This window comes from Hyaena hyaena, unplaced genomic scaffold (genome assembly GCF_003009895.1).
Source record: "Hyaena hyaena isolate Hyena2069 unplaced genomic scaffold, ASM300989v1 scaffold_501, whole genome shotgun sequence".
Lineage (NCBI taxonomy): Eukaryota > Metazoa > Chordata > Mammalia > Carnivora > Hyaenidae > Hyaena > Hyaena hyaena.
Window position 1 is genome coordinate 1,118,250 of NW_024081135.1, and position 12,615 is coordinate 1,130,864.

Below are 12,615 nucleotides of genomic sequence, written 5' to 3' on the forward strand. Positions count from 1 at the left end.
TTCATTGGATAACAGACTCGGCCTCTCTGATTCTGTTTTCTCCTCCATGAAATGGTGGGCAATGCCCACCTCCTGCAGAAGGGCTCAGGGCCTGGCATGCAGGAATTCACAGTATCATTCTTTCCTTTATCTAAACCAGTGGCTCCCCATAATGTGCTTCCTTTCTCCTAACCGCCTCTGTGGTTGGTCCGTGGTGCAAAAAGACACCTTGACAATACTTATCTGTCTTTATTACAAAGGATCAAAGTCATTCTTTATGAGTCCATAGTTTCTGCCTTGCTCAGTCCATTACATTGAAAAACTAATCTCATCAATCTCTTCTCACATTGTTTTTCCTTTATGACTTTTCCAGGCTGAGGATTGCTGGAAACTGGGTCAAATAAAAGCTAATCATGATAACGGTTTGGAAATCAGGTGCGAAGGACCAGGGGGCTCCCCTTTTGCAACCCTCCTCATCTTTGGTTCCCAGGAATGTTTTTCACAGTTCAACTTTAGGGTAGAAGAGAAAAGAGTGGAACCAGCTCTGCGAACAAGGTCACCCAACAACATCACGAGATGATGACATCACTGTCAGCTCCTGCCCAGGAAAAACCCAGGGCTCACATAACCGAGGGAAAGGGCAGGTCATCTCCATGGCAGGCTGACAAGGCTAGTTGCAGGCCACCACCAAATATCAGGCCTGGAAGTGTTGCTAAAAATCACACAGGGGCCACAGCGGCCTCTGCTCAGTTGGCCCCGGGCAGCCTCATTGCCCTCACACGCTCAGGACAGCAGAATGTCACCAACAGGTTTTTTCCATTTCCTAGAAGAAAGGTTACCAGCTGCCAGAATCAAAATAGAATGTGAATCGTGTCACAGGAATCCTGTCCAATCCCAGCACACTCATGTTGTGCAATGGCCTTGAGGGGATAGAGCAGATAAGCAGAATCTCAAAGTTATTATCACTTTGTTGGAATTGACATCTCGGAAGGCCTCTCGCCATCCTCTCTCTCTCGAGGCTGGTTCTGTCTCTGCAAATGCTACATGTCAAGTGAATCATGTTTTTAGTGCCCTAGAGGGTCAACCTGATGCAAATGCTCACATCAAGAATCTTTGCGTTAAAATGAGTAGTTGTTCCCAACTTTGTCCATCTCTCAAATTCATGGTTTTTTACATTTTTCTTCTATCTTTTTTCATTCTTGGCTTAAACTCTATTATTCTTAATGGTATGATATAGTTTTCCTTATGGTAATGAAATACAGTAACTTTACTGGTGTACAAATGAAAAATTAACAAATTGAAGAATTCAGTGCTTTGCAGATTTGTCTTCCACATGTATGATAAATATCTTTTTTAAAAATTGTGATAAGAACACATAATATAAAATTTACTATCTTCACTTTTAAGCAGTAGTGTTAGATACATATTCACATTATTGTGCAACATACATTAGTTTTCTTAAAGCACTCTTACATGTCTTTATCAATAATTAGAGATGTCCTGTATCCACCAAGTCCTTTCCCCCTTATTACTGTGCTTAAACTTAACTTCCAAGGATTTCAAAGCCTTGGACAGTAATTCTAAACAAAATCCATGTGGGGAAGGGTCACTTAGAGAAACCTGTGAATCCATTTCATACTTTATTTGTCACCATCCAAACTCCTTTGGGTAGAAAGACCTGGCAGAAGATCTGTTCTCAAGACTGTTGGATGAGGGTCATAATTAAGGCATTCAGGTCACATCACCCTTCCTACATCTTGTATTCCAAATACCATTTAATATCAATGGGAACTGGGCACATTGAAGAGAAATTCCAGGGCTAGTGCCAGGGAAGTGCAAGAAGGCCTGAAATATCTTGTGTCAGAAAGCAAGGGTATTCTTTTTTTTTTTAATTTATTTATTTGGTGGAGGGGGAAGGGAGGGGCAGAGAGAGAGGGAGACACAAAATGGAAGCAGTCTCCAGGCTTGGAGCTGTTAGCACAGAGCCTGACATGGGGCTCGAACTCACGGACATCGAGATCATGACCTGAGCCAAAGTCAGACGCCCAACCGACTGAGCCCCCCAGGTGTCTGGGATGATGGAACATGTCAGAAAGACACAGGGGTCCATTTAAAAGGGCTCTCACTGGCCAAATCTGAAAGAATCTGATAGTAGTGGAATAAAATGAAAACCAATGAGTTCATAGTATTAAAGAAATAGATTATCATATAAATAAATGAGAGAAGAAAAGTCTTCCTTACAATAGAATGTTAGCTAATAAGTAGAGAAGGAAAGATGGAGTAAGAAAATCATCCATGAATGCAGAAACTAATAGGTTGAAGTTTGAGGAACAGAATGTTTATGCTTTAAAAGTAACCTCCCCACAAATGACTTACAGAAGGGAACACAGTAACTTTATGTGGAGAAACCTGGCAGAGACCTCTTTCACCCAACAGTCAAAGTTAACATCACCCATATTGAGACAGTCTGACACCACATGCCTCCTGCTACAATGTACTGAGGAGGACATGATGTTGCTTCTGTGGCATTCCTGCCAAAAGGCGTTACCTCTGTCTACTCCTCAAGAATCACTAGGACACCCAAGAGGAATGTTCCACAAAATAGCTGGCCTGCACTGTTAAGGAATGTCAAGGTCAAGAAAGACAGCAGCTAAGGAATTGTTCCAGATTAAAGGAGAGCTACATGCAAGCAGGTGATCCTGGACCCAGAAAAATGTATGTAATTTCAAAAGGATGGAGCAGCCAACAAGATTTATACAGATGGTGGGTATGTAAGACAATGTTCTTATTTTAGGAAATACACACTGAAGTGTAGGGTAATGGGGCTGTATGTTTGCATTAGATGCTCTCAAGCACTTCTGAAAAAGTATATGTGTATGTGTAAAAGTATGGGTATATATTTATATACAGAAAGAGAAGAGAGAGAGTGGGGCAAATGTAAACAATTGGCCAATCTAGAAGATGAGAGTTCCTTGTACTATTCAACTTTTCAATTTCTGTAAGTTTGAAACTATATCAAAATGAAAGTCCTTCCCCCCCCGTCCTTCCCCCCCCCCAAAAAAAAAGACCTGGGGGAGCAAAGACCAAAATAAACCAGGGAAGAAGCAGTGTTCCAGAACACTTGCTTCCAAATTTAGTACGACTCTGTCCTTCCCGTCATTCAAGTCTCTGTTCCTCCATTACGTCGTCAGAGAGGCCCCAGCTGGTCACCTCATCTAACCGAAACCCCCCCCACCACTGTCACACCCTGTCTATCACATTACCTGCTTTCTTATTCTCATAGCATTTTGTTAACTGTAAAATTATCCCGGTTTATGGATTTGCCCTCTCCTTTCCTGTCTCCTCCCACTAGAATGTAAACTTTTTAAGTATAGAGATTTTTTTTTCTGTCCTCATACATCCTCCAGTACAGCGCCTAACATCTAGAGGGGTGGGGGGTTTGTGTTACATTCATGAACAAGCAAACAGATCTATGTATCTGAGTCCCAGGTTTCACATCTGCAGGACAAGGGACTCCACAACTCAACACCCAGCTCCTTCCCAGCCCTGACACTCACAGCGTCGGGCAACATAAGAGCTACTGCTTAAAGAACATCCAACATGTCCTAGGCTTTTACTTACAATCTGTCATTTAATCTCCACAACGATCCTGCCACACTGGTGACAGTACCCTTGTTCCATCCGCAAATGTGGACTGAGTGCCAGTTGTCTAAAAGGCACAGAGAAAAACTGACATGACAATTACCACCTCTACTCCCATGGAGCTTGCTGCATTAGCCAGAGCTGACTGAGAAAACCCCAAGGCTCAGAGAGGTTGCCTGAGCTGCTGCCGTCACGCAGCCAGCACAGGGACAGCTGGGAAGATGACAAGCATCTCCGGCCAAAGCCCAAGCTCTCCTAGGGCTGCTGAGGGGCTGCCTCAAGGGAGGGAAGCCGCCGTGAGTCTGTCCACTCCTGGGCTGTTTCCTTCAGAGCTGTCACACCACCTGTGTCCCCTGACCTCACCACTAGTTCTCCCTGTGCTCCATTTGCCGGCACGGAAACAGAGCGTGCTGTATCTCAGCTATTTCTGATTATGGTTTTGATTATTCCATGGCCTCCTGGTCCCATTTACTTCCGATAAGCTAAAGCCGGTTCTGCCTCACTGGACAAAGGTCAAGGTAAATTCAGCCTGAGAAATAAATCTAAGTTGGAGATGCGATCAAATAACCTTGCCAGAAAAATAACTGAAAAAGCAAAAACTGAGAATCAAAATGAAAACCCACTTCAAAAAATGTTTAATGAAGAGACTGAGCATGAAGAATTAAAACAATGTAAGGGAGTTGGGACAACTTCCTAAAGGATGTTTAATTTTTCCTCAACTCATTGATCCTTTCCTCCCCTTGAAAGCCTTCTCTGCCAATTAATCACTCAACTTATTACCAGGGCCTGTTTCCCTGTTTATGATTTTGAGCCTCAAGAATCCCTCTGTAAGACCACAGTAAATTTCCCTGGTTAGCAAGACAAACATTTATCTTAGGGGATCAATTACGATGCTGGGAGGTCTCAGATTCCTGGGATTTAGTGCATGCCTTTGCCCTTGGTTTGTTGGGCGACCTTCACTTCTCTGCCTTGGTTTCTGAAGTTATACAAGGAAAACAATGCTACCCCCTGAGTCGTGTCCTGAAATTGCTCTGGGTTCCCTACTGGAAAGTAGAGGAGGGTATTAGCCAAGGGTATGCCCATAAATGCTTCTCCTTCTGGAAGTTAGCTAATTATGTTGAGAATTGAAAATACATTCTCTGTGGGCATCCAAGTAGATTCCTTACGGGAATGTCTAGCGGGTGGGTGAATAAAAGAGACACATTAACAGACTTTTGTTATTCTAGAGGAAAATGTCATATCTCCATTTTTTTTTTTTTTTTTTTTTTTTTTGTGGCCACAAAGTTCAGAGTTGGGGAGAGGGGTGGACAAGAAAACAGTATTGTTCTTTGGAACTACGACTCACAGATTACTTACCCATGAGAAGCTTTTTTGTTGCTGTTAAGTGACCTTTTTTCCAAGTGAGCCAGGCAGCTAACTGACCAGTGGGTGGATGATAAAATTACCCACTTTTGCATTTAGTGAGTTCCCCATCATTGGGTAAGTAAGGATAAGCTGGACATACTCTCAGCAAAGAGTAGAGTAGAGAGTAGAGAAAGCTCTCAAGCACCAGAAGAGAGATTCAACTCAGTAACATTCGTTCCCCTCCAGCCCTGAGACTCAGGGATTCGATTCCTTGTCTGTGTCACATGCTCTTCTGAATAGACCGTTGGAGCTGTGCAGCAGCACTTGGGGATGAAGGTGATGACAGGTGAGCTAATGGGTAAACTTGAGATTCAAATCATGCAAAGAAAGGATGGCTTTATACTCGCTACAAAGCATGAACCAGAATTAAGATCCCAGGAGAAGAGGGTAAGTAGGGTATTGTGTATTTGAGGACACACCTTTCAATAAGGAATACTGCATGGACCATGGACTCCAGCCTAAGAGGAATTGGTGTGGCCACTGAACTCCCTCTGCATGTAAGTTTCAGCCAGAGAGGCCCTGTCACTGATTAGAGATAGAGGAACCCCAGCATCAAAGACCTAGAGAGGGTGAGCATGGGTAGAAATTGGGGCCAGTATCAGCTTTTAATCAGGCACTTATTTCTGGAGTAAATAACATCCATAGTAACAGTAAGAGCTGCCAATTATTGGTCATCTGCCATGTGCAGGCATGATGCATCATTTGCTTCACCTGTACAATTCTTCAAGCTAGGTGCTTGAAAATATGCCTATTTTCCAGATGAGGAAACTGAGGCATCTAGAGAGAGGAAGTGCTGTGCCTTGCAGGTGGCAGTGCCAGTGTTCTAACTCAAGCCAGTCTGACCCAAGATTCATATTCTTTCCGTTGTGTCTGCAGCCTTGATTTAAACGTAGGAATTATTAACCCCATTTTTGCTGATAGAAAAACAGCTCAGAGAGCAGAGGTAATACTGGACAGGCTGAAACTTGACTGGACCCAAATCTCGGCCAGATGTCCCATGAGAGGAATAGCTGTGCTGTGCAGAATGCCCAAACTGGGGGACTGCGCTGGAGGTGTCTGATCTCATCCCTTCAGTATGTGAAGGAGAACCTGACTCAGGGGTGGGAAATGAGCAGCTCAGGAGCACGAAGGAAGACAGGCAGGCAGGACAAAAGGCCCCTGTCTCCAGACTCTTGGGGTGTGCTGAGTGGACTGCTTTCAGGTAGATCTGTGCTGACTACCCTCTGGGTGTCTTTGGGCTTAGTAGGGTTGGCCTGCCCCAAGGCTGGAATAGAGCCATGGGTGTTACCTTGGAGGATATCCAAGGGGCTAGGGTAGTGGGGGCTGAATGTGTGACAGGGACTCTGGCTCCCTGTGTGAGGATGTGGACCGGCAGGCAGAGCCCTGGTGTCAAGGTCACCAGCCCAGCAGCTGCCCACACTGGTGAAGCTGGGAAGGCACAGGGGAATCAGGTAAGGGGCAGGCAAAAAAGCAGGACTTTATTTGGGGGAAGAAAGCCATTATTCTCAGATGTTCCTGCTCCTCCTGCATCTTCTTTAAAGGCGGTGCCTGTGGGGCAAAGCCTCCCTGAATCTAACTGAACTCCCTTCTCCCCTTCTGGCTGCAAGAGCCATAATACTGAGTGCTGTTTCTGGAAGCCTCTTGAGCACTAGACCCTAGGCTTGATGCTCTCCCTGCAAAATCTGACATTTAGTTTTCCGGCACTCCTGGAATTATGTGCAATCCTGTGACCATGTTGTAATGAGCTAAGGCTCAGAGAGGTTACAAGACTTGCCCAAGCAGACACAGCTGATAAGTAACAGAACCCGGATGGCAGCACTACTAGGGTAGGGACTTCTGACCCCTTTGTTTGCTGCTGTAGTCCCAATGCTTGGCACCTAGGGCCACCCAATATGCATTCATTGATGAAATGTCTGCCTCTAATGCCACATACCTCACTTCCTCTTGAAAACCCCCATGATGGGAAACTTCAGCATGAGTGAAAATAGACTTGGAAGGGGGCACCTGGGTAGCTCAGTCGGTTAGGCATCCGACTTACAGCTTAGGTCATGATCTCACTGTTCATGAGTTCAAGCCCTGCATTGGGCTCTGTGCTGACAGCTCAGAGCCTGGAGCCTGCTTCAGATTCTGTGTCTCCCTCTCTCTGCTCTTCCCTCACTCATGCTCTGTCTCTGTCTCTCAAAAATAAATAAACATTAAAAAATTTAAAAAAAAAATTGACGTGGAGGATTTCAGTGAAGAATGAATCCATGAGGGGGGACCCAGGTGGCTCAGTCATTTGAGCATCTGACTTCAGCTCAGGTCATGATCTCCTGGCTCAAGAGTTTGAGCCCTGCATCAGGCTCTGAGCTAATAGCTCAGAGCCTGGAGCCTACTTCGGATTCTTTGTCTCCCTCTCTGCCCCTCCCCTGCTCATGCTCGCTCTCTCTCTCTCTTTCTCTCTCTCTCAAAATAAATAAACACTAAAAAAAAAAAAAAAAGACTGATTCCATGAAGTCCTTTTCTATGGGTACTTTTTATACTCACCAAAAACATGAAAATAAAGCTCCCTGAAGAGAATGTCAATCGCATTGTGTGCAGTAATAAGGGCTGCTGTGGAATCCATTTCTTCTCCAGGCAGGTTCAGTGAGTTGCTTGTTAGCTCATTTTTGTTTGCTCTCCTGCAGACAACATGCATACCACCAGACATTTGTTTTTCCTCTCTCCAAAAGCCCAAAGCCATTTTGGTTTTACATCTCAGAGTCTCTAGGTCACTGTCCTCCAGCCATGCAGTTTACGACTTTATATTCAACCCAGAATTTGGTGGTACAGAAAGGGTAATCTATGCATCCTGGAATTTCCAAAAAGGAAACACCTAGCAGGATCAGCTTTTGATACAGCTCCTTCTATTGCCCAGCCTGGTCCAAGTTCATGAATGTTCTGTTTATTGGATCATTACTATCCATTCTGCTCACAAACTCTCATTTTCAGCAGCTGGAATTCTACAAATTACAGCAGAACTCCACCTAGACTTGACTGACCATAATCGTTTGTTTGTTTGTTTATTTTGCTTTCATGATTCAGGATGTAGTTTAGCATCTCACAGAGCCCTAAGTCAAAATAATGAATTTTGAATTACAACTTCTCAGAGCTGAAGGGGATCCTTTCAGATCCCCTAATCTAACTTTTCCCAAATTCTGTTTCACAAAACAACCCCCCCACAAAATAGTGCACCCAGAATCATTTCCTTTGTCAAGTAAATTTGGGAACTCTAGTGCTTTTACCTCCCTGTTTGGGAGGAATTGCAAGGCACAGAAGTAGAATGAAGTTTCTGAGAAGTCCTGTGGTAAATATACTTCTGTTTAAGTTTGTCCTACCTAGTGTTCCCCAAATTCCTAGACCAGGAAAGTGTGGGAGGTGGTGTCTCCTTTTTTTAAACTTCCGAAAAATACCTACTAGAAAACACTTTTGGGATCTATCACTCTAGTCAGACACCCCCTAACACACCTACCCATTTTGTAGGTGCAGAAGGTGAGGTCCAGAGAGGGGGAGAAAATGACTTAAGTTGTACATAGTTAATCCACAGCTAGGCCTGGACCCCCTCCATTTCTTCACTCCTCGGCTCACAGTTCTTATCAGCCACAGTGCCCAGGTTAAACTGGCTGGAACAGAGACAGCCAGGTAATAATTTATGGATTGACCTAGCTTCTATTGTACCAAATAAACTGGTTCTGAAGCTTCTTGTATTGAAAAAGATAACTATGGAACAAGACAGCTTTGAGTCCATCCTAAGTGACTCTCTCCACTTGGAAGTCTTAACACGGCTAGTTTACCTCTCATCCAGCCATAGATTACTTTTTTAAAGTGTATTTATTTATTCTGAGAGAGAGGGAGAGAGCAGGGCAGGGACAGAGAGTGAAGAAGAGGGAGAATCCCAAGCAGAGTCTGCGCTGTCATCTCAGAGATCAATGCAGGGCTTGAACTCACAAACTGTGAGATCATGACCTGAGCCAAAATCAAGAGTCTGACACTCAACTGACTGAGCCTGACTGAGCCACCCACGTGCCCCCAGCTATAGATCACTTTTTATAAAGCAAATTTGGAGTCACTGGAAGATGGGGAAGGGCCAGTGATCAGGGATAAGAAAACCATCAGGCCATCAGCCTTGCTGGAGTCGATTATTATTGTTAATAACAGCAATTGTAGCCACTTACTGAATGTGGACAGTCTACTTCAGTGTAGACAGTGAGCTCAGGAGTCGCAGGCCATCATGGATTCACTGTGTGATCTTGGACAAGAAACTTAGTCTCTAAGGGTCCCTGTTCATCGCTGTGAAAAGGCGATGATAATAATAGCACCTACATTTTCCTGGCACACTGCACAGAGGGTTTTATGTCATGATTTCTTCACAGGGAACATTAGGCAACAAACACCATAGTTCCTGTCTTAGAAAAAGAGGTTTTCCAAAAAACACTCAGAGGCTTTCCTGGCAGCTAATCTCTCATAAACCTTGGAGGAGTTTGAGCAAATAACCCAGGAATTGCCTGTAGGTTCGCATGTAGCATTAATAGTGGGGAGGGGGGTAAATAAATTAGGGCAAAGATAAGTGAAGACATGCTTACTCCTCATAGAAGATTAAGAGCATATTTTTAAATGATAACTGAGGCAGAGAGCAGTTATAGAAAACAAGTAGATTATGTTAACCAAGATTTTTTCATTGGAAATTGGCAGAAGAAAAGAAAAACCCACGCCTCTAACTGGCTCAGGGGGGAAAATGAGCAAGGGAACTGACTGCAGATATGGCTGCATCCAGGAGTTAAAATGATAGCACCAGGAATCTGCCCTGCCCCATCGCTGGCTCCGCTTTACTTGCCCTTCACTCTGCTCTCAGAGCGCTCTGCTCTCACCAGGTGCTCCTCTCATGGTGGCAAAATGGCCACAACAACACCAAGTGGACACTCTACAGTTTAGCAATCCTGCCTCTTCGCCCAAACGTCAACCCAGCTCCCAGGGCCTTGCCCAGCTCACGTGCCCATTTCACTCGGGCCTGCACCGAGTGCCTAAATCATTTGGGGTAGTATAGATGTTTTAACAATATTTGTCCTTCCAATCCATGAGCATGAAGTGTTTTTCCATTCCTTTGTGTCCTCTTCAATTCCTTTCATAAGTATTCTACAGTTCTCATAGTACAGATCTTTTACCTCTTTGATTAGGTTTATTCCTTGGTATGTTATGGTTTTGAGTGCCATTGTAAACAGGATCGATTCCTTGGTTTCTCTTTCTGCCGTTTTATTACTGATGCATAGAAATGCAACAGACTTCTGTACATTGATTTTATATCCTGCAACTTTGCTGAATTCATGTATCAGTTCTAGCAATTTTTTGGTGGAGTCTTTTAGGTTTTCTACACAGAATATCATGTCATCTGTGAAAAGTGAGTTTGATTTCTTCCTAATCGAGTTGGATGCCTTTTGTTTCTTTTTGTTGTATGATTGCTGAGGCTAGGACTTCCCAACATTTATATAAGCAACACTATTAACAATAGACAAATTATGGAAAGAGCCCAAATGTCCATGGATAAGGAAGATGTGGTACACACACACACACACACACACACACACACACACACACTGAAATATTATTCAACCATCAAAAAGAATGAAATCTTGCCATGTGCAATGATGTGGATGGAGCTAAGATGCATAATGCTAAACGAAATAAGCCATAGAAAAACAAATATCATATGAATCCACTCATACATTGAATTTATGAGACAAAACAGATGAACATAGGGGAAGGGAAAGAAAAAATAAGATAAAAACAGGGAGGCAAGCCATGAGAGACTTCAATACAGAGAGCAAACAGGCTTGCTGGAGGGGCAGTGGGTAGGAAGATGGGCTAACTGAGTGATAGGCATTAAGGAGGGCACTCGTTGGAAGGAGTACTGAGTGTAATATGTAAGTGATAAATCGCTGGTTCTACTCCTGAAACCAATCCTATGCTATATGTTAACTTGGTTGAATTTAAAGAAAATCTTGGAAAAAAATTACTGGACCTGACTGACCAGGCCTGAATCACTTGCTTCATTCTGGAAATGAAGCAGATATGGGGCTGGGACCTTGGACATATGTCTTTAGTTCCTCCTATTTCTTTCAGTTTCTTGACCCTTTTCTCTGTCTTCAGTTGGTGCCCAGCTTCCCAGGCTTAACAACCACACCTCATTCTGGCCCCAGGTAAGAAATGGCCACATTCTCTAGAGGGGTTGACTTGGACTTCACTGTTGGCTCAAAAGTAGATTCAGGAGATGCCAGTTCAGATAGAGGGAGTCAGTGTTCTGTGTGAGGCTAGAATGGCAAAGGAGTTTTTCTCTTAGGTGCCATTTATGAATGATAATGGCTGTCTTGCAGAGGATGGTAAAGCTGAATCCAGACTCCGAGGGAAAGGAAGCCATGATTGATTAATAATGTTTGCCAGGAGCACTAAAGTAGGTAATTGTGACTACGTGCGTGCCATGTCTTTGCCATCTCATTAAAGAAACATCATGAATCACAGAGTGCAGCAGCCCTGTTCACAGTCACCTTTACCTTTTAGTCCCATGATCACGCTGCAGTGACTTAGCCTGTTAGGCAATAATTCCCACATTTGCACAGTGAGTATATTTATCTTGAAGAGCCTCTAAAAGAATCAGTGGAGTTTAATGGCAGAAGATGCTAATCGTGTTACACCACAAATGGAGGCTCTGGTTTTTAATAAAGGCAGAAAGTCATCTCATTTTTCCAGGGGTCCTCTCGGTAAAGTGTTAGCATTGCTTAGGACATCTCAGGAAGATTTTCATCGGTTTGAACTTCTTTTCTGAAAGATGCATCGTTGGTGCCTCATCCTTTTCTCAGTGGGCCTTGATAGTTCATTGTATGCAGACACAACTTCCAGCAGCTTCTCATTGACTTTCCTGTCAATGCTGCCTCAGCCAGCAGAACCATATGAGATCTTACAGAGGGTCTGGCTTATCTTCCTAAGATCCCACATTGTCTTCTACCAAGGGACCCACTTGATGGCAGAGGATGTATGACAGGGGAACCTGGGTGGCTCAGTTGGTTAAGCAACCAATTCTTGATTTCAGCTCATGATCTCATGGCCTATGAGGCTGAGGCCTGCATCAGGCTCAGTGTGGAGCACAGAGCATGCTTGGGATTCTCTTCTTCTCTCTCTTTCTCTGCCCCTTCCACCACTTGTAGGCTGGCTTCTTAAAATGCATTAGAAGTGTTTCCTCTTTAGTTGTTTGGAGGAGTTTAGAAGAATTGGTGTTAATCCTTCTTCAAATACTTGGTAGAATTCACCAATGAAGCCATCTAGTCCTGAGCTTTTCTTTGTTGGAAGCTTTTAATTATAGATTTAATTTTTTATTTGTTATGGATCTATCGAGAGTTTCTGTTTCTTCTTGAGTTAGCTTTGGTGGTTTGTGTGTTTCTAGGAGTATATAGCATATAGTATATAGTGTATACTTGGAGTATGTCCATTTCATTTATATTATCTACTTTGTTGGCATGTAAATGTTCATAATTTTCTCTTATCATCCTTTTTAAATTTCTGTAAAGTTGTTAGTAATGTCCC